This window comes from Malus domestica, chromosome 16 (assembly GCF_042453785.1).
Source record: "Malus domestica chromosome 16, GDT2T_hap1".
In the NCBI taxonomy this organism is placed as follows: Eukaryota; Viridiplantae; Streptophyta; class Magnoliopsida; order Rosales; family Rosaceae; genus Malus; species Malus domestica.
This window is the reverse complement of record NC_091676.1, coordinates 31,086,347-31,107,986: the sequence shown is the minus strand read 5'-3', so window position 1 is coordinate 31,107,986 and position 21,640 is coordinate 31,086,347. Positions and strand designations below refer to the sequence as shown.

The following is a 21,640-nucleotide window of genomic DNA, read 5'->3' as shown; positions in this document are numbered from 1 at the left end:
TAACCCACCAATCCACACCGTTTCATTAAGGGAACAGAGCTTTATAAACAATAGCATATGACGACGTCATTTGATTTTTAAACAACATTAGGTCATCTTCTTCCTTGAAAACGTTAAAACCTAACAGAGAATTGCAACGCACCAGCCTAAATACCAGCAGGTTTAGAAGATCAGAGGGGCGGAATCCTCATTCTTAGTGGAGATTTCTGATGACTGGAGGGGCGGCTACTCCTCCTTGAGTCTCTGTAGCTTTGCCATTGCTCCTTTGGAATTGGTATGATTAAGATAGGAGGAGGGTGACTTCGCATGAAAGTTGGTAATCATTTTTATTTGGTTGATTGATAGATCATGATCTTTTTCACTTCAATTATGTAGCTTTTCACCTTTGGTTTAAATTTGGAATGATGAGGGGTATGCAACACTAATAAACACATGGTTTAAATATTTTTTTTTTCACTCATGGTCCTGTCTGATGTAACCAACACGAACAAAGCAAAATTTTGGGTGGCCGCCAATATAATCTTTGAATGTTTTTTTTTCACTCATGGTCTCGTTACCTAATCTCTGAATGTTTTTTTTCTGCGATTTTTTACACATGCTATCTCGGAGTATATACAAACATATTTGACAGTTGGATCGTTGAAACTAGTTTCGTAGAATGCATATCCTATCAAATTGATGGATTTAACAAACACTTAAGAGTTAATGTTGTACTTCCATGAAGTATAAAATAAGATTTATCTACAAGTGTAAATATTTTAAATTAAAGATCAAATTCATTCATTGCATTCTTATAGGGTCAAGGAGTGTAGCTGTAAAAAATCATCAAAATCAGAGCTAAAATAATCGTTGAATTGTGATATTTCGTTTATAACCATCGAAAACTTTTGTTCCGTTACCTAATCTCTTAATGTTTGTTTTTTGCGATTTTTTACGTATGTGATCTGAGAGTGTGTGCAAACAAGTTTGACGGTTGGATCGTTGAAAAACATTTCATATAATGCTTATTGCATCAAAATGGTAGATTAAACAAACACTTAATGTTATACTTCCCCATCAAGTATAAAATAAGATTTTGTGGTATCCACTAGTGTAAATATTTTAAATTGAAAATCGAATTCGTTCAATGCATTCTTATAGGGTCGAGGAGTGTAGCTGTAAAAAATCATCAAAATCAGAGCTAAAATAATTGTTAAATTGTGATTTTTCGTTTATAACCGTCGAAAACTTTTGTTATGTTACCTTGTCTTTGAATGTTTGTTTTTTGTGATTTTTTACGTATGCGATCTCGAAGTGTGTACAAACAAGTTTGACGGTTAGATAATTGAAAAAAGTTTTATAGAATGCGTATCATGTCAAAACTGTAGATTTAATAAACACTTAAGAGTTAATATTATACTTCCATAAGTATAAAATAAAATTTTGTGATATCCACTAGTGTAAATATTTTAAATTGAAGATCACATTTATTCATTACATTCTTATAGGGGTGGGTTCGGTTTAAATCGGTTCGGTTCTTTTTTTTTCGGTTTTTTTCTGTTCGGTTTTTTCCGGTTCGGTTTCAGTTCGGTTTCGGTTTTTTGTTTTTTATTTTTTCAAAAAATGAAAAACATTGAAATTTTAAATTTTAACATATCCAACACAATCATAACATAAGCATTCTAACTAGAATCAAAGACAATGAAAATAAACATTTAAAGTTGAACTAAAATCATCAATCAAGTCTTCCAAAGTCCAAACTAACAACCTCACAACACAAAAATCGTACAAATGACTTAGAAAAGTTTAATTGTATGATGTTGTTCAAAGATCAGGGTTGTTTTCTTGTAACTGCATGTTGACAACTTGATTAGTAAACGTAATGCGTGGGTGGATTTATTTAGTGTGTGTTGGATTCTTTTCCATCACAAATTACCCAAGTAATCTACCCGAAATAAATTTTTATGGATTATGTTACATGTTATATGAGAGTAGATTTGGAAAAGAAAGCTGGGGCAGAAGTAGACAGTGCTATGGAGATGGATGTAGGTACTTCAGGAGGAGGTTTGGTTCCGGAACCTTATATGGGGGAGAAATAATAGGTTAGGGTTTAGAGTTTTTATAGGCCTTTTAAAAATATTTTGAGCTTAAAGTTTGGCAACACATTGGGTTTAGCACATTTTAACTTACAAATTGGGTTTAGAAAATAATACCCAAAACAAATAATTAAATAAAAAATTAATTTAATTAATTCGGTTCGGTTTGGTTTCTAGATCACTAAAACCGAACCGAACCAAAAGAATTCGGTTCGGTTTGGTTTTTTCAATTCGGTTCGGTTTTTTTGTTTGGTTCGGTTTTTTCGGTTTCGGTTCGGTTTGGTTTTCGGTTTTTTTTCGGTTTTCGGTTTTTTGAACCCACCCCTACATTCTTATAGGGTTGAGGAGTGTAGCTGTAAAAAAATCATTAAAATCGGAGCTAAAATAATCGCTAAATTGTGATTTTTCGTTTATAACTATCGAAAACTTTTGTTATGTTACCTAATCTCTGAATGTTTGTTTTTTGTAATTTTTTATGTATGCGATCTCGGAGTGTGTACAAACAAGTTTGACGGTTAGATCATTGAAAAAAGTTTCGTAGAATGTGTATCGCGTCAAAATGGTAGATTAAATAAACACTTAAAGAGTTAATGTTATACTTCCATTAAGTATAAAATAAGATAGTGTAAATATTTTAAATTGAAGATCATATTTATTCATTACATTCTTATAGGGTCGAGGAGTGTAGCTGTAAAAAATCATTAAAATCGGTGCTAAAATAATCGTTAAATTGTGATTTTTCGTTTATAATTGTAAAATTTTTTTGTTCCATTACGTAATCTTTGAATGTTTGTTTTTTACAATTTTTTACTTATGCAATCTCGGATTGTGTACAAATAAGTTTGACGGTTGTATCATTGAAAAAAGTTTTGTAGAATGCATATCGCGTCAAAACGGTAGATTAAACAAACGTTTAGAGGTAATATTATACTTCCATTAAGTATAAAATAAGATTTTGTGGTATCCACTAGCGTAAATATTTTAAATTGAAGATCAAATTCGTTCATTGCATTCTTATAGGGTTGAGGAGTGTAGCTGTAAAAAAATCATCAAAACCGAAGCTAAAATAACCATTAAATTGTGATTTTTCGTTTATAACCGTCGAAAACTTTTGTTTCATTACCTAATCTCTGAATGTTTTTTTTTTTTTGTGATTTTTTACGTATGTGATCTTGTAGTATCTACAAACAAGTTTGACAGTTAGATTATAGAAACTAGTTTCGTAGAATGCATATCTCCGTTAAATTTCCCTAAATTTTGAAGTGGAAAAAGTAATTTGTGGTAAATTTGTATTTATGTTTTTCAAGTATTGATTAGACAATATTTAGTTTATGTGATGACACTTTCATTGTACAATTATCTTTTTGTTTCTTTGCCGCATATTTTACATGGGTTATTATCTATTAAACCAAACAATTATTTATTTAATTTCTAAAAACGTATTCTATTTAAATACATATTATTTATTTATTTATTATACCAAACAATTATTATTTTATTTTTAAAATCGTAACAAAATTTTAGGGGGATTTTTACCGCCATTTTTTTCTGTCGATTATAACCGACAATAATAAAAATTTTATGTTGATTTTATTTTAAAAAGTATTTTTGTCGGTTTTAACCGACAATAATAAAAATTTTCTAAAATAAAACCCCTCCATCTCTTCGTTGCGCCTTCTCCCTTCGGCCTTCCTTCCTTCATTTCCTTCTCTTACTCTTCTCTCCTCATTTACTGTCCGCATCTCTAGTCTCCTCTTTCATCACAACAGAGTCAAGAAAATGTTCGGAGTCGTCTTCTGGAATCGCAGCTTCCCAATGGACATCCCTTCATTCTCATAGATCGATACCTTCCATTGGATTCTCGACATGAACACCTTCGTCTGTAGATTTCCCTATTTTCCCTTTTTTTTCCAATTTTTTCTTTTACGGCGCAATTTATCATTCTAACGTATGGTTCTAATGTGCGTAGGGGAGGTATACGACCAAGTTCGCGAGCTCTGCATATTTCTCTGAAACAACTTCACACTCCCGTCGGACAAAGCCCTAGCCGTCTACATCCAGTCCCTGGGCTCTGGCTTATTCTTCTGTGGCACCATCACTGTGGCTAGGCCGTCGACGGTCCTTGCTCTTACGTAGCCCAAGCGGCACCGCTGTCGGCCAAAATCGGTGTGTCGGTAGAGGACCTGGCAACACTGTCGTCGTTGGACGTCACCGCTGAGAAGTGAATTGAGAGGTTGATGATGAAAGTTGGGGAGAATCTGTTCAATTTTATGCAGTCGTTTTGCGGCGTGGATGGGAGCAAGCTGGTGGTGCCGATGGATATCTTGCACCGGTGGTTTGACAAGTTTCAGGAGAGGGCTAAGCGCGATCCTGAGTACTTGAAAGGCTTCGCTTTGTAATTTTGTAAGCTCTGCTCTGTCTCTCTCTTTTTCCTTTTTTTTGTTTATTTATTTTTATTTCGTTTAGTTGAATTTCTCAGTTTGTAATTGTAGTGTGTTTATGATAATTACTACTTGATTTTTGGGGGTTTTTGCCCAATCCAATTCCAATGTAGTAAATGTTAGGTAGAACATAATTTGCGAATGCTTATCTATTTCAAGAGTTGAGGCAGGAAGCCAAAAACATGCAACCAGTTACAGTCGACTAACCTTAAGTACTCCAAGGCTCTCCGTGTGATAAGGGGAGGGAAAATGAATGGTCATTGTGTAGGCGGTCCATTGTTCCAAAAGCCTAAATAACTAGCATACTGAGGTTACATTGATACAAAGCCACTCTGGCTGCAACGATTCTTGTTCTAAGACTAATGCGTTCATAAAATCAAAGCAAATTAAAGTCTAGGAATCACAGCTGGAAGTAAAGTCAGTTACTGGACGAAGAAGCATACATTTCGTATCCGTCCTAAAGAAGCATCAAATAAAAGCATGCGTTCTGAGAATGGTTCGCCAACTCCACTTGCAATCTTAATATATTTATTAATAAAAGCATGTATCAATATATTTTTTTTATTATTAATATATTTTCTGTCAGTTTTATCCGACAATAATGTTTTTATTTATTTATTATTAATATATTTTCTGTCGGTTTTAGCCGACATAGAATGCTCTTATTTCTTCATTATTAATATATTCTCTGTCGGTTATATTCGACACAATTTCTGTTGGTTTTAGAGTATTTTTTGTCGAAAAATTCATTTCCTGAAGTTGACAATTCGGTAGCTTATTAAATTCGCCACTACATCCATTTTCTGTCGGATTTTCAGCAAAATCTGACAGTAATATACGTTTCTTGTCGGTTATTATAGCGACACTAATAAATGGTTTCATAGTAGTGTAAGTGTTTGTTAAATCTATCAATTTGATAGGATATGCATTCTACGAAACTAGTTTCAACGATCTAACCGTCAAATATGTTTGTATATACTCCGAGATAGCATGTGTAAAAAATCGCAAAAAGAAAACATTAAGAGATTAGGTAACGGGACCATGAGTAAAAAAAACATTAAGAGATTATTCTGGCCGTTGCAATGCGAAGATAATTTGTTCATCAGCAATCATTCTAATTTGAAAAGGCGAAATATACATAACAGTGATTTACTACCAATCCTCTTGTAATTAGTTGTCTAATAGTGTAAATAAGCTCTTGTTTATGCTCATAACTGTCATAATACTAAAATAATAGCTACCAGAAACTGAAATAATAAAATAGTCAATTTCTGTCGGTTAGAACCACCATCATCAACTTAAAAACAGTCGGAATATGTTAAAAATATTTAAAAAAAAAGAATTCAAAAATACTGGTGGTTATAATAATTTTATGGCGGTTGCATCAGACACTAAATATTCGTCAAGAATTTATGTCGAATATAACCGACAGGATTTCATTGTTATCCAACATTAACTGAATGATGTGTCTCATATCTTTTATCTGACATAATGACTTATTAAACCGCCACTATCACCTGACACCTAAAGCTAATATTGTAGTAGTGTGAGAGACGAAGAAAAACTCTTCGTCGCGCAAAATGAAGATTGTGCGACGAAATTGGTGGTCGTTGCGCGTACCGAGCGACGAAACTGGGTTTCGATCCCCAAGCTCTTGAGCGGCAAACATACAGGTTCGACCCACAAACTCCTGCGCGAATATGGAGGCCATCACAGTAAGATTTTAAAATTGGTTTTTTAAATAATTTTTTATTTATTTAATTATTTTTTTTCTTTTACATGTTGCTAATATTGTTTTATGTAAAAATGAATTTAATGAAATTAAAAATAAAAAATGTAAAGAAGAATATTGAATTAAAAAATTATTGTAAATTTACATACAATGGAAAAAAGTATTTTTAAATTTGAAAACAATTTAAAACAAAACTAAAAAAGGTAGTCGTCGACGTCACAATCACCGACTAGTGGTGTTGCTACTGCGCTGGGGGGCTGGGAGGTCGTTTCTGGAGGTGGTTCAATGTCGGGGAAGTGAATGCCATAGATTTGACGTGCACGACGTATTTGGTTTATCAAATTATTTTGGGCCGCAATCTGAGACTGCTGGGCCGCAATCGTCTCCTTTAGGTCCACCACTTTAGATATCAGCGTTTCGACATCTTCAGTTCTTTGCTTGGAGGATGAGGCAGACGAGTCCCGACGGCAAGCTTTCCTAAGCCCCCGGTGAACATTCCCATGCTGACGACCGAGGGTCTGATCAAGTGTGTCTGTCATGATCTGAAACCCAGCATCCTTGATGAGTAGATTTTATATTATATATCTTACCCTAATCTTAGTATATTTTGGTTAATATTTTAGAAGAATTTTGATACTTTGAATTGTATTTTCAATATAGGACTTTCGACTTCCTCTGGAGCAAAACAGGACCAAACGGATGAATTTTGGAGTAATTCCAGTTGAAGGACGTTCGTGAGTCACTTAGCTTGATCGTATCAAAATTTGGGATTTTTTCACCTAGCGGTTATTTTCTGGCGATGGAATAAAGAAGCAGTGCGCAGTGCTGGAAAATGATGTTTCTGAGCTTAAATTGCGTTTTTAGAGCCCAAGATGACCTCAGATGGGTTCGTGGCCTTCTGGAGAAGTGTTCAGAATATTCCAAACATTAAATCCAGCTATATTGGGCCAGTTTTGGAGTAGCTTATGGGTCCAAAACGTGGCTGTTCAGATTTTAGGGGAATTTTACCATTTAATTTAGGGTTATGTTTCTATTTTTATTGGTTTTTTTATTAATTTTAGTTTCCTAGGGTTTGTGTGGGGCTTAGCAGATATATTGCTTGGCCGTCTACAATTTTGAGGTACGCTTTATTTTATGCAATTTTGGAGACAGATAGAAGGGCTAGGGTTTTGGAGATTTTTTACTTGAAGGTGTTTTCAATCATTTTCTTAATAATATTTTCTATGATTTTAATTATGAATATGCGTAACTAATTTCTATTGCTAGGGCGAAGCCTTGAGTCTTAGCATGAATATGTGATTTTTATTTAATTGCTTATGATTGATTGCATGCATACTTTGAATTGTTAATCACCGAGATAAAAACTATCTAATTGTTTTAATGCCTGATCACCATTAGGATCTTTAGAAAAGTAATTTGATGCAATTTTGGTCGGAAGGTTCTCTGAAATTGACGCTGGCTTCTTGTGATTAATAATTGTAATTTCATTTAGGGTGAATACCACGTCTTAAGGATTGCATGGTTTTTCAAAGGATTTTCATAAAGGATAATGAGTCTTTCATGTTCAGATTTGATCCGAACGTCCGGACGAGTTGCATGTTAGATATATATTCTATGTTGGTGGTTACAAGTAGAATATGAATTAGGAAAATCTAACCTTCAAAGTGGCATGTGTAGATCATAAGTAATTGGTAAAAGTTCATAGGATTGCTAGGTGATGGTGGAACCCTAGTGCTTTCTTAATTTGATTCTTCCAAAACTGTTTTCTTTTTCCCCCAGTTCTAATATTGCAGATTGTTTGTTTTAATTAATTAATTTCATTTTTAATTTAAGTAGGTTATAAAATCAATCACCTCAATTTCTACTTTACAATAATTAATTAAAATTTGATTAGTTTCGAATTATTTAATAATCCCTGTGGAGAACGACCTTGCGAGATCCGTTTATACTACAATAACCTTGTGATTCTTGCAAGTATTATAGGAGTTTTTAGCCCGTTCACATGAATAGTAAAATCCCTACCAATCCTCAAGGGGAAACACCTCCTCAATTGAGGTCTATAGGGGAAGCTCGGAAGCCACTTTCTCCATAACGGTCTGGCCCTTTTACACCATGGTGGACTAGAAAATTGAAAAAAAAAAACAAATTAATTTGAATATACATGTAATTAATATTAATACTAATTCAATATTAAAAAATTGAAATAACTTACATGAAGCTGCTTCGTCAACTCATCCCCAGGCCGAACGTACACCTCCTTGAACATGTCAATTTCAAGAAACTTTGACCCCTCCTAAAAAAATTTAAAAAGTGTTAACATAGATTACCAATTGTGTAATAAAGAGTAAAAAGATTGAAAACTTAAAATAAATATACGATTACCTTACGTCACTCCTCCAACATATAAGAGAAGCGTCGTGAGCTGGATAGGTAAAGAAGTTACTTCTTCGATCGATTGATCGAGTTTGCCCTCATTTTTGTTTTGTTGAATTAAAAAAACGTATTAGTTTAGATATTTATAACAAATGAATGAAAAAAGGAAAATTTTATTAAAATTGTAATTTTTTTATTAATATATTATTGAAATATATATTATACATACCATGTATTTCTCATCTTGAAAATAGATGAAGAGCTACTGCCATTCATTCTGATGGTCCACCAACTCTATAGGGCACCCAACTTCTAGAGCGACCTCTTGACCGCCATATAGCTCATAATGCTTGTGGAGGTCACTCTTCCATTGAGTGAACCTACCAGAGCAAAGGTCGTTGATGTACTTCATTTGATTATTGAAGTTGGAGAGCTCATAGTTATGCTGCAAAACTCAACAAATAAATAGTAGTTAAAATTTATAATCTTTGTATACTTTAATACAAATTTAGTATTTAAGGTTGAAAATACTTACCGATAATTCATGAAGAACGGCTTCCTTCACTTCTTGTGGGACAACTCTCTATGACTCCCACTTGAGGGGGCAATGGTTCCTGATAACTGATGACACACCCCGACCCAGAATGTCCACTAGGACTCCGAATCGAGTTGTGCTGGCTGACATCTGGAAGGTGACAAAGCCATAAAGTATGATGATGTGGAAAAATGTGAATAAATTTAAACCTAAAAGTGCCTAAATACAAGAGTGTGCCATGAGCGGGAATGAACCCATTTCACACGTGACGTTAGAGCATAAGTAAAGTACAGTAAGGTGGATTGAAATTCATACCATCGAAGGTAATCTCCAATAGCAAAACTTGCCACAAATCCTCGTCAATACGAAAGCTCTGCTACTAGACCTGGAGGGATAAAAACAAGAGTGAGTGGCCAGAAAAATAAAGTTTTAATAAAGACCTTCTAAACGATATAGTCCCTCACTGTAACACCTGTTTAGCTTCCAGGAAATCATTGATGTGAAATTTAACTAACACACAAATTAAACCCTATTAAGATAGCTGTAGTATATGAAAGTAGGGATCGTTCTAGGCCGGGGAAAAACTAGGGATGCTAATCAACACAAAAGAAACTCATAAACACAAAACTAGACTCTAAAATAGAAAACTAGACTAAAACTACTCAAAATAGACTAAACTGACTTAAAACACACAAACTAAGTTAAATTGACTCAAAATAAGAACTAGAATGTAATTTGGACAAAAATTGAACTAGAAAGACTCAAAACACTAAAAAGAACCTAGTTTGGACAGATTCTGACCTAAAAACACTAAATAGAAAAAGGGGTTTGTTTTTGACGAATTTAAGACTAGAACTAAACAAATTTAAAGACTCTAAATACTTTGGACGAAATTGGTGATTTAAAGGGTGAATGACTAGTTAGAGGGTCCTTCTCCACACATGACACACATGCATACAAATCAATTTCCAATTATTCTTTCGATAAACCATGAATGACAATGCCCCAAATTAATTGTGAGAAGCACAAATTAACTTTCAGATTTTCCTAAATTCATTGAATTGGACTCAGTGACGCAACCAAATTATTCTTATCAAGTTCCCTACATGAACTGCATAATAGAGATACATATCAAAGATCATTAAGTTCTATGAGAATCATAAGCATTGACAAGACATTCGTAACTATGAACTGCATGATACTCCTGCCAAGAATTCACTTAACACAATCATGACTAGTGAGTTGTACTACTTGTGAATATAAGTTCATAACGATTAGGTGAAATTCCCTTATATTCTAGCATCAAACTCATGCATGCAAACTAAGTATGCATCCTTAATCAACACACAAGAATAGGTTATCAATCAAACAGATAAGTAAATCAATTCATATCACACATATGTTCATGACTTTGAATTCTCCTCTAACTAAAACGAAATTAGTTCCTCATGTTCGCAATTAAACAAAGACAATTAAATTTAAACATTGAAACAAAGGATAGAATACACCTAGAAACGCTTCAACAATCTAAGGGTCTTGAATGGCCAGCATGGCTCCAGGGGTCTCCTCTCCTTTCTCCTTGCAAAGCTATGGCACTAGAAGGATGTATGTATACGAGGGATGTATGGGCGATTTTATGATGAAAGGTGGGTGAATTCTGAGTGCTACAACACTATATATTTATAGGGAGAATAGAAGGCACGCCAAGGTTGTGTAGGAGGGGAATTAGGACTCCAAATCATCAAGGAATAAGGATTATTCAATATCAGATTCTAGGGAGGAAAAGGATTGGTCTTTGCTGCAGGAAACATCACTTCTAGAAGGCTAGGTGCGGCACACTTTTAGGGATAAGAGATAAGGCTTCTAGAAAGGGTTTGTGGCAGGTTTCTAGAAAGAAAGGGATAAGGGGTGCGGCACCTATCTAGAACATGTGATAGGGCTTCTAGAACCATGTTTTTAGGTGATCTAATATGCAATTAATTCCCCCTTGGAGTTGGAATTAAGGTAGGATAAGATTAGGATAATATAAGATAAGATAAGGTTAGTTTGGATAAGATAAGGTTGGATAAGGTTTTGGATAATGTTCCTTCCTTTTAGCTGATTCCTTATCTTCTTTGTCATGAATTTATTTTCTTCATCTTTTCAGCACATTCCTAGCCTCTTGAACTTTAAAAAATGTCCATCCACCTTGCTCCATGCATATGCTATCCATTCTTGGCCTAAAACTGCTCCAAAATGCTCCAAATTGCACTTTCTTGCCAAGTTTGTCATTTGGACCTACAAACACACAAAAATAGCTTAAAATACTATAATAAGTAGAAACTAGCTATGAAAATGCAAGAAAATAAGCTAACTAAGTCGCATAAATATGCTTCTATTAAATTCCCCCACACTTAGCTTTTTTTGCTAGTCCTTGAGCAAAACGAAACAAACACAACATAACCTAAACATTCCAACGTTTGCCTCAGGGATTTTCAATGAAACATGACACATTAAAAATCACTACTCACATAGATTTTAGCTATCCTTACCCTTGAACTCACACTTAATCCCAGTCACCACTCACAAGCTCGCATTTAATCAATTAAAACAATATTTTGAATGTAGTAACATGCCTTAGAGAATTCCCTCAATTCCTCACCGGATATACTCTCTATTTTCACACAGATTTTTTGACTACACTCCCTATACTAGATATATGTGAGAAGATTGATGTAAACATGTAAACTAGCCACTCACATACGTTTATAATCAAAGAAGGCACTTTATGGAATTATTAATGCATGTATATATATGATCTCATGAACGGAATGCCACTACTTAGAAGCAAGAACTAGGGATTCCATATGCTCATACCAATTTCAAATTTCACATATTGAAACACATAACAACCAAGATAAAGTCAAAGGGTTGTAATGGGGCTAAGGTATTGGCTAACAAAGAACGGTTAAGGATAAACAAAGGTTCTTAAAGCAATAGTAAGCACAAATAATGAAATTGACACTTAGAATTCACTTTCGAATGCAGCAACCAACTTTAAACACAAGGGGGAAATTCACATAACACTTAGGGCCGGATTTAAACTTTTGGACCCTTTCTTCAACAACCAATACTTGTGAGTTCATTCTCACTTATTTCTCAACTCTTTTCCTTTCTTTTTTCAACTTTTTTGTTTTTTTGTTTTTTTTCTTTCTTTTTCTACTCGTGCCCTTCCTTCCCTTTGGCACACTAAGCATACATATTTCCCATGAAAAACCTTTCCCCCACACTTGTTTTTCTACATAATGTCGATAAAAAAGAATTCCCTCTAAGTCATGCTCCACTATACTCTAAGACTAAGGGTATGGATAGTCCTATTCTAGGCTAGGTAAGGATAATGTGGCTAACAAAGAAAATAGGCTAAATAAGGCTCAAAGGGGTTAAACCTACAATAAATATGCAAGGGATTTAAGGCTTTTTGGCTCTGGTGGTAACTAAACAACTTTATCTTGTTATATGTTATGCACTCAATTTTTAAGCTTTGAATGAAACGGGCATGAGTTCTAGTATTTGGAACTATAATGATGAAAATGCATTCTAAGTAGCAACCAAGCAAAGAAATAATGAGATCATGCAACGACTTTAGAAAACAAGAAATCACAGATTAATAACTCTCCAAACAAAGTCAAGTCTCTCAGGGTTGTAGCATTAGTTTGAGTTCCTTCCTTCAAGCATGTTACAAAAACTGATTTTTTTTCCTTTGTGATTACATGTGAATTCGTTAATGACAACTACAACCAAGTATTAACCAAAGAGCTTATCAAACTTCCACCCATGTTTGTAGCTTTCTTTACCATTCATGCAATTAAAAACCAAATCCTCATCATTGTGTTGAAAGGTACCCTAAAACACAAACAAACACACAAAAATGACTTTAAAACGACTCTTTTTGGGTTTTTCAAAACTTTTTCTAATTTTTTTTTCAAATTTTTGTATTTTTCTTTCAAGTCACATTAAAACACTTCAAAACACACTAAAAACACTTAAAACATTGAAAAACAACTCTAGTGGTGCTAGGTGGTAAAATCCCACGAAAATCAATGCAAAATACTTTGTTTACCCCCCCCCCCCCACACTTGAACCAAACATTGTCCTCAATGTTTCAAACATAGACTAACACGCAAACAAGCAAACAACACAAGTAACAATCACGACAATCATGGCAAAGTAAAAGCAATAAAGAGTAGAGTTTAAGAACACAAATCTGGTTATGGAGTTGGAGCTTCCTAGGTCTTCTTTATTTGAACGCATGGGTTGCCTCCCAAGAAGGGGTACATCCTCCACAACATGCTCCTCGAAATTCTCATAGTATGGTTTCAAACGGTGGTCGTTCACTTTGAATTCATTTCCTGTCTTTAAACTTTGAATTTGGATTGCACCATAAGGAAAAACATTAGTAACAACAAAAGGACCAATCCATTTAGAACGTAACTTACCTGGAAACAATAGAAGGCGAGAGTTGAAAAGTAACATTTTCTGCCCTATAAAGAGCGTCGTGCTACGAATCATCTTGTCATGGAATGCCTTCGTTTTCTCCTTGTAAATATAAGCGTTCTCATAAGCCTCGTTCCTAATCTCCTCAAGCTCATTCAATTGAAGCTTCCTATGAATTCCAACTACATTTATGTCTATATTGAACGTTTTGACTACCCAATGCACTTTATGCTCCAATTCAACAGGAAGATGGCACGGTTTCCCATAGATGAGCCGAAATGGAGACATCCCAATTGGTGTTTTGTAGGCTGTATGATATGCTCACAATGCATCATCCAAGCACAAGCTCCAATCTTTTCGAGTTGGCCCAACTGTCTTCTCTAAAATCTGCTTGATTTCTTAGTTGGAAACTTCGACTTGGCCACTTGTTTGAGGATGGTAAGGTATCGAAACCTTATGTGTGACATTATACTTCTTGAGCAGCGCCTCGATGGTTCGATTGTAAAAATGGGAACCTCCATTACTTATAAGTACTCTTGGCATTCCAAATCTGGCAAATATGTTAGTTTTGACAAATTCTGCAACCACTTTGGAATCATTAGTACGGGTGGCTTTTGCTTTCACCCATTTCGACACATAATCCACAACAAGTAAAATATAATTGAAACCATGTGAAGAAGAAAAGGGACCCATGAAATCAATATCCCAAACATAAAAAATCTAAACAAAAAAGATAGGGGTTTGCGGCATTTGGTCTTTTGCACCTATGTTGCCCATTCTTTGACAACAATCACTAGTAATACAAAAAGTTCTAGCATCCTTAAAGATAGTAGGCCAATAAAATCCACATTCTAAAACCTTAAGTGTTGTGCGTTGTGTACCAAAATGACCCCCAGATGCATAAGTGTGACAGAAAGTTAAAATTGAAGTAAACTCTGAATCATGAGCACACCTACGAAGAATCTGATCAGGGCAATATTTTCACAAGTATGGATGCATCCTTTTTAAGTTTATCTCGTTGGTGCTTGTTTAGGGTTCTTGGAACTTGTTTAGACAACAAATAGTTCACTAAATCAGCATACCATGGCACACTTACCTCAATGGACAGCAGCTGCTTGTATGGGAATACTTCTAGGATGGGTACGGGCTCTTCATCATGTACCAAACGGCTGAAGTGGTTAGCCACCACGTTTTCACTTCCTTTCTTATCCCGGATTTTGATATCGAATTCTTGAAAGAGAAGCATCCAACGAATAAGTCTTGGCTTAGCTTATTTCTTTGTGAGTAAGTACTTCAAAGATGCATGATCAGAGTAAATTATAACTTTAGTACCAAGTAAATACAAACGTAGCTTATCTAAAGAAAATACAACATCAAGAAGTTCTTTTTCAGTGGTGGAGTAGTTCAATTATGCGTCATTCAAGGTCCGGGATGCATAGTAGATGACGTGTGGCTTCTTGTCCTTCCTTTTTCCCAAAACAACCCCTAATGCATAATCTGAAGCATCACACATAAGCTTGAATGGAAGACTCCAATCTGGTAGAACTATGATGGGGACCGAAGTTAGCATCTCTTTAAGGTGATTGAAGGCCTTCTCACATTAATCGTCTAATTTAAATGGCACATCCTTTTGAAGGAGATGGCAGAGAGGTTGGGAAATCTTTGAAAAATCTTGATCAATCGCCTATAGAATCCTGCATGTCAAAGAAAAGAATGAACCTCTCTCACCGAAGTGGGAGAGGGTAAGTAGCGTACAAGATCCTTTTTCGATTTATCAACCTCAATTCCCTTTTCTGAAACTATGTGTCCTAAAATTGTGCCTTGTTTTACCATAAAGTGACATTTTTCCCAATTTAAAATAAGGTTAGTTTCAATGCAACGTTTCAAGATTAATGTGAGATTAGCTAAACAACCATTAAATAAATCACCGAAAACACTAAAATCATCCATGAAAACTTCAATAATCTTCTCAACTAATTCTGAAAAGATACTTGCCATGCATCTTGGAAATGTGGCTGGTGCATTACATAAACTAAATGGCATTCGACGATAAGCAAAAGTACCAAACAGACAAGTAAAAGTAGTATTTTCTTGATCATCTGGAGCTATAACAATTTGATTATATCCCGAATAACTATCAAGAAAGCAATAAAAAGAATGACCAGCTAACTGATGTGATATAAATTATCACTCAAATTAAACCATCTTATTAACAATCGTAGTAAAGATGTAAGTAGGGATCGTTCTAGGCCGGGGATTAGGAGGGATTGCTAATCTACTTAAAACTGACTCAAAAACACAAAACTAGGCTTGAAAACACTTAACTAGACTCAAAGAACTCGAAACAAACTAAAGAGACTCAAAACAACACAAAATAATCAAACAGACTCAAACTAGACACTAAAGGGTGATTTGGACGAAAATTGATTTTAACTTGACTCAAAACACTTAAAAACACAAGTTTGGACAAATTCTAACTAATTTGACACAACAAAGTAAAGGGGATTGGGTTTTTGACGAATTTAAAGTAAAGACAAGTAGATTAAAGACTTAAACAAGTTTGGAACGAAATTGGGGGAAATTATGGGTGATTGGCTAGCTAGAGCGTTCTTCTCCACACATGACACACTTGCATACAAATCGATTTCCAGTTGCTTTTCCAATAACCATGAACCTCATCGCCCCAAATTAACCAAGAATAACACTAATTAACCTCAGATTTTCCATAAGTCATTGAATTGGATGGATAACGCATCAGCAATCAAATTATTCCTCAATAGTTCCCTACATGAGCAGCATAATAGAAACACAATTAAAGATCATGAAAATCATAAGCATTGACATGACATTCGTAACTATGAACAACATGATACTCCTGCCAGGAATTTACTTAACACGATTGGGACTAGCAACCTCCACTACTTATGAATATAAGTTCATAACAATTAGGTGAAACTCCCTTATATTCTAGCATCAAATTCATGCATGCAAACTAAGTATGCATCCTTAATCAATAAACAAGAATAAGTTCGGAATCAAACAGTTAAGTAAATTGCATTCACGTTTTATGAAATCACAACTGGAAGTAATCAATTCATATTGCAAATATGTTAATGGTTTTGAATTCTCCATCTTCTTCTTTGTTGCGACACAAGGTGTGGGTGAAGGGTTGAGTGGATTGGATGATTGGTGTGAAGTATGATGAAAGATAGGATGATGAAGGATGAGATGTATGAATGGTGTGGCAAGGTTTAATATGTATAGGGAAAGAGAGTTCAAACCCTACATAATTTTGGAGACAGATTTGTACACCAAATCCTCAAAGAAAAAGGGTAATTAAATGTCAGAATCCATGAGAGAAAGGGAAAGGGATATGCAGCAGGAAAAGAAAAGGGAAAGGTCTTTGCCTTGCACGGCAAGGGAAAGGTCTTTGCCTTGCACGGCAAGGGAAAGGGAAAGCGAAAGGTGGTGTGGCACCCTATAGGAATAGGTTTAGGTCTTCTAGAGTCATTATTTAAGTGTCCTAGAATAGTTAAGGATCCTCTTTGCAATTGGAAATTAGGTGGTGTAGGATTAGGACAAAATAAGATAACTTGGTTAACATTCCTTCTTTCTTGTTGGATTCCTTGATTTCTTTTGGCTTGAATTTATTTCCTTCATTTCTTTGCTCATACCTAGCCTCCTTTGAACTTCAAATTCGTCCATCCACCTTGCTCCAAGCATGTGCTATCCATTCCAAGCCCAAAACTGCTCCAAAATGCACCAAATTGCACTTTCTTGCTACTTTAGCCCTTTGGACGTACAAACACACGAAAATAGATTAAAATACTAAAATAACTAGGAACTAACAACATAAACGCAAGAAAACAAGTTAACTAGGTCGCATAAATATGCTCCTATCAAATTCCCCCACACTTAGCTTTTGCTAGTCGTCAAGCAAAACAAAACAAACAAAACAAACAAAACATAACCTAGACCTTCCAACATTTGCCTCAAGGATTTCCAATGAAATATGACACATTAAAAATCACTACTCATATAGATTTTAGCCATCATTACCCTTGAGCACACACTTAATCATAGTCACCATTTACTAGCTCGCATTTAATGTATTAAAACAACATTTTGAATGTAGTGACATGCCTTAGAGAATTCCCTCAATTTCTCACCGGATATACTCTCCATTTTCACACAGATTTTCTGACTAGACTCCCTACACTAAGTATATGTGAGAAGATTGATGTAAACATGTAGACTAGTACTCACATATGTTTTAAACAAAGAAGGCAATTTTTGGAGTTATTAATTTATGTATATATGATCTCATGAATGGAATGCCACTACTTAAAAGCGAGAACCAGGGATTCCATATGCTCATACCAATCCCAAACTCCACAGATTGAAACACACAACCATCAAGATTGAAGTCCAAGGGTTGTAACGGGGCTAAGGTATTAGCTAACAAAGAAAGGTTAAGGATAAACAAATGTTCCTAAAGCAATAGTAAGCAAAGTAATGAAATCAACACTTAAAATTCACTTTTGAATGTAGCAACTAAATTAAAACACAAGGGGAAGATTCACATAACACTTAGGGCTAGATTCACACTTTTTTAGACCCTTTCTTCAACAACCAATACTTGTGAGTTCATTCTCAGTTATTTTGAACTCTTTTCTTTTTTTTTTCTTTTTCACGATTTATTTTCTTTATTTTCTTTATTTATTTATTTCTTCTTTCATTGGAAATAACCTTCCCCCACACTTGTTTTCTGCAATAATGTCGCTCAAAAGGAATTCCCTCTAAGTCATGCTTCACTATACTTTAAGAACAAGGGTATGGATAGTCATATTCTAGGCTAGGTAGTAATAATGTGGCTAACAAAGAAAATAGGCTAAATAAGGCTCAAAGGGGTTAAACCTACGAAACATATACAAGGGATTAAGGCTTTTTGGCTATGGTGGTAACTACTAAACAACTTCATCTTGTTATATGTTATGCACTCAATTTTAAGCTTTGAATTCTAGTATTTCGAACTAAAATGATGAAAAATGCATTCTAAGTAGCAACCAAGCAAAGAAATAATGAGATCATGCAATGAATTTAGAAAACAAAAACATCACAGATTAATAACTCTCTAAACAAAGTTTAGGCTCAAGTCTCTCAGGGTTGTAGCATTAGTTTGAGTTCCTTCCTTCAAGCATGTTACAAAAACTGATTTTTTTTCCTTTGTGATTACTTGTGAATTCTTAAATGTCAACTACAACCAAGTACTAACCAAAGAGCATATCAAATTTCCACCCATGTTTGTAACTTTCTTTAACAGTCATGTAATTAAAAACCAAATCCTCATCATTGTGTTGGAAGGTACCCTAAAACACAAATAAACACACAAAAACAACTCTTTTTGGTTTTTTCAAAACTTTTTCTACTTTTTTATGTTAAATTTTCGTATTTTTCTTTCAAAACATACTAAAACAGTTCAAAACACACTAAAAACACTTAAAAACAGTGAAAAACAACTCTAGTGGTGCTAGGTGGTAAAATCCCACGAAAATCAATGAAAAACACTTTGTTTACCCCCCCCACACTTAAACCAAACATTGTCCCCAATGTTTCAAACAAAGACTTACACTCATACCAAACAAACAAACAATCGAACTAATCATGACAAACATGGCAAAATAAATGCAGTAAAGAGAAGGGTTTAGGAACATAAATCTGGTTGTGGAGCGATTCCCAGGTCTTCCTTATTTGAATACATGGGTTGCCTCCCAAGAAGCGTTTGCTTTAACGTCCAGCTGGATGATACCTCTCCTTAAGCTTCATTGGAGCCTACGGCATGGAGGGGTATTTCCTCCACCACATGCTCCTAAAAAAGGTCGTAGTAAGGCTTTAAATGGTGCGCGTTCACTTTGAATTCTTGGCCGGGTTTGAAGCTTTGGATTTGGACTGCACCATAAGGAAAAATGTTAGTAATAACAAATGGGCCAATCCATTTAGAATGTAACTTACCGGGAAACAAACGAAGGCAGGAATTGAAAAGTAACACTTTCTGCCCTATGAAGAATATCTTGCTACGAATCATCTTCTCATGGAATGCCTTTGTCTTCTCCTTGTAAATGCGAGCATTCTCATAAGCCTCATGCCTAATCTCTTCAAGTTCATTCAATTGAAGCTTCCTATGAATTCTAACCGCATATATGTCCATGTTGAATGTTTTGACAGCCTAATACGCCTTGTGCTCTAATTCCACGGAAAGATGGCACGGTTTTCCATAGATAAGCCAAAATGGGGACATTCCAATGGGTGTTTTGTAAGCCGTACGATATGCCCACGGTACATCATCCAAATGCAAACTCCAATCTTTTTTAGTTGGTCTAACGGTCTTCTCCAAAATCTACTTGATTTCTCTATTCGAAGCCTTGACTTGGCAACTTGTTTGGGGATGATAAGGTGTCGAAACCTTATGCGTGACATTATATTTCTTGAGTAGCGCCTCGATGGTTCGATTGCAAAAATGAGAAACTCCATCACTTATGAGCACTCTAAGCATCCCAAATCTAGAAAAGATGTGATTTTTAACAAAATTTGCAACCACTTTGGAATCGTTAGTACGGGTGGCTTTTACTTCCACCCATTTCGACATATAATCAACTACAAGCAAAATATAATTGAAACCATGTGAGGGAGGAAACGGACCCTTGAAATCAATGCCCCAAACATAAAAAATTTCGACAGAGAGAATGGATGTTTGTGGTAGTTTGTCTATTTAACCTATATTTCCTGTTATTTGGCAACGATCACATGTTATGCAAAAAGTTCTAACATCCTTAAATAGAGTAGGCCAATAAAATCCACATTCAAGAACCTTAAGTGCTGTCCTTTGGGTGCCAAAATGACCCCCATATGCATAAGTGTGACAGAAAGTTAAAATTGAATCAAATTCGGACTCATGCACACACCTACATAAAATATGATCAGGGGAATATTTCCACAAGTATGGGTCATCCCACACATAAAACCATGCATCCTTTTTGAGTTTATCACGTTGGTGCTTGTTTAGGGTGCTTGGAACTTGTTTAGCTACTAAATAATTCACCAAATCTGCATACCATGGCTCACTTACCTCAATGGACAACAACTGCTCATCTGGAAATGTTTCTAGAATGGGTAAGGACTCCTCGTCATGCACCAAACGGCTCAAATGGTCAGCCACCACGTTTTCACTCTTTTTCTTGTCCTTAATTTCTATATTGAACTCTTGGAGAAGAAGCATTCAGCGAATAAGCCTTGGTTTTGCTTCTTTCTTCGTAAGCAAATACTTCAAAGCTGCGTGATCAGAATAAACAATGACTTTAACACCAAGTAAATAAGAACGAAACTTATCTAATGCAAACACAACAACAAGGAGTTCTTTTTCAGTGGTGGAGTAATTCAATTGGGCATCATTCAAGGCCCGGGAGGCATAATAGATGACATGTGGCTGCTTGCTCTTCCTTTGGCCTAAAATAGCTACAATTGCAAAATCTGAGGCATCGCACATGAGCTCAAAAGGAAGGCTCTAATCTGGTGGAATTATGATAAGGGCCGAAGTGAGCAATTCTTTGAGGTGGTTGAAGGCTTTCTTACATTCCTCGTTGAAGTTAAATGGCACATCCTTTTGAAGAAGACGGCAAAGAGGTGGGATATCTTCAAAAAGTCCTTGATGAACCGTCTATAGAATCTTGCATGTCCAAGGAAAGAACGAACCTCCATCACGGAAGTAGGAGATGGTAAGTAGCATACAAGATCTATTTTTGATTTATCAACCTCAATTCCTTTTTCAGAGATTATGTGACCCAAAACTATGCCTTGTTTTACCATAAAATGACATTTTCCCAATTTAAAACAAGGTTAGTTTTAATGCATCGTTTCAAGATTAAGGTAAGATTAGCCAAGCAATCATCAAACGAATCACCAAAAACACTAAAATCATCCATGAAGACTTCAATGATCTTTTCAACATAATCTG

At 35.2% G+C, this 21,640-nt stretch overlaps 1 long non-coding RNA gene and 1 pseudogene across 1 annotated transcript; one reads left to right on the top strand and one right to left on the bottom strand.

The window, feature by feature from the left end:
* Positions 1–3,776: 3,776 nt before the first annotated feature.
* LOC103431934 (uncharacterized) lies at positions 3,777–4,697 on the top strand (annotated as a pseudogene).
* A 3,441-nt stretch (positions 4,698–8,138) lies between these two features.
* Positions 8,139–8,767, bottom strand: LOC114821918 (uncharacterized). The gene is made up of 3 exons (XR_003769768.2): positions 8,631–8,767; positions 8,461–8,541; positions 8,139–8,368 (listed from the first exon to the last, which is right to left on the bottom strand). It is a non-coding gene; the product is annotated as an uncharacterized lncRNA (long non-coding RNA).
* Positions 8,768–21,640: the final 12,873 nt, after the last annotated feature.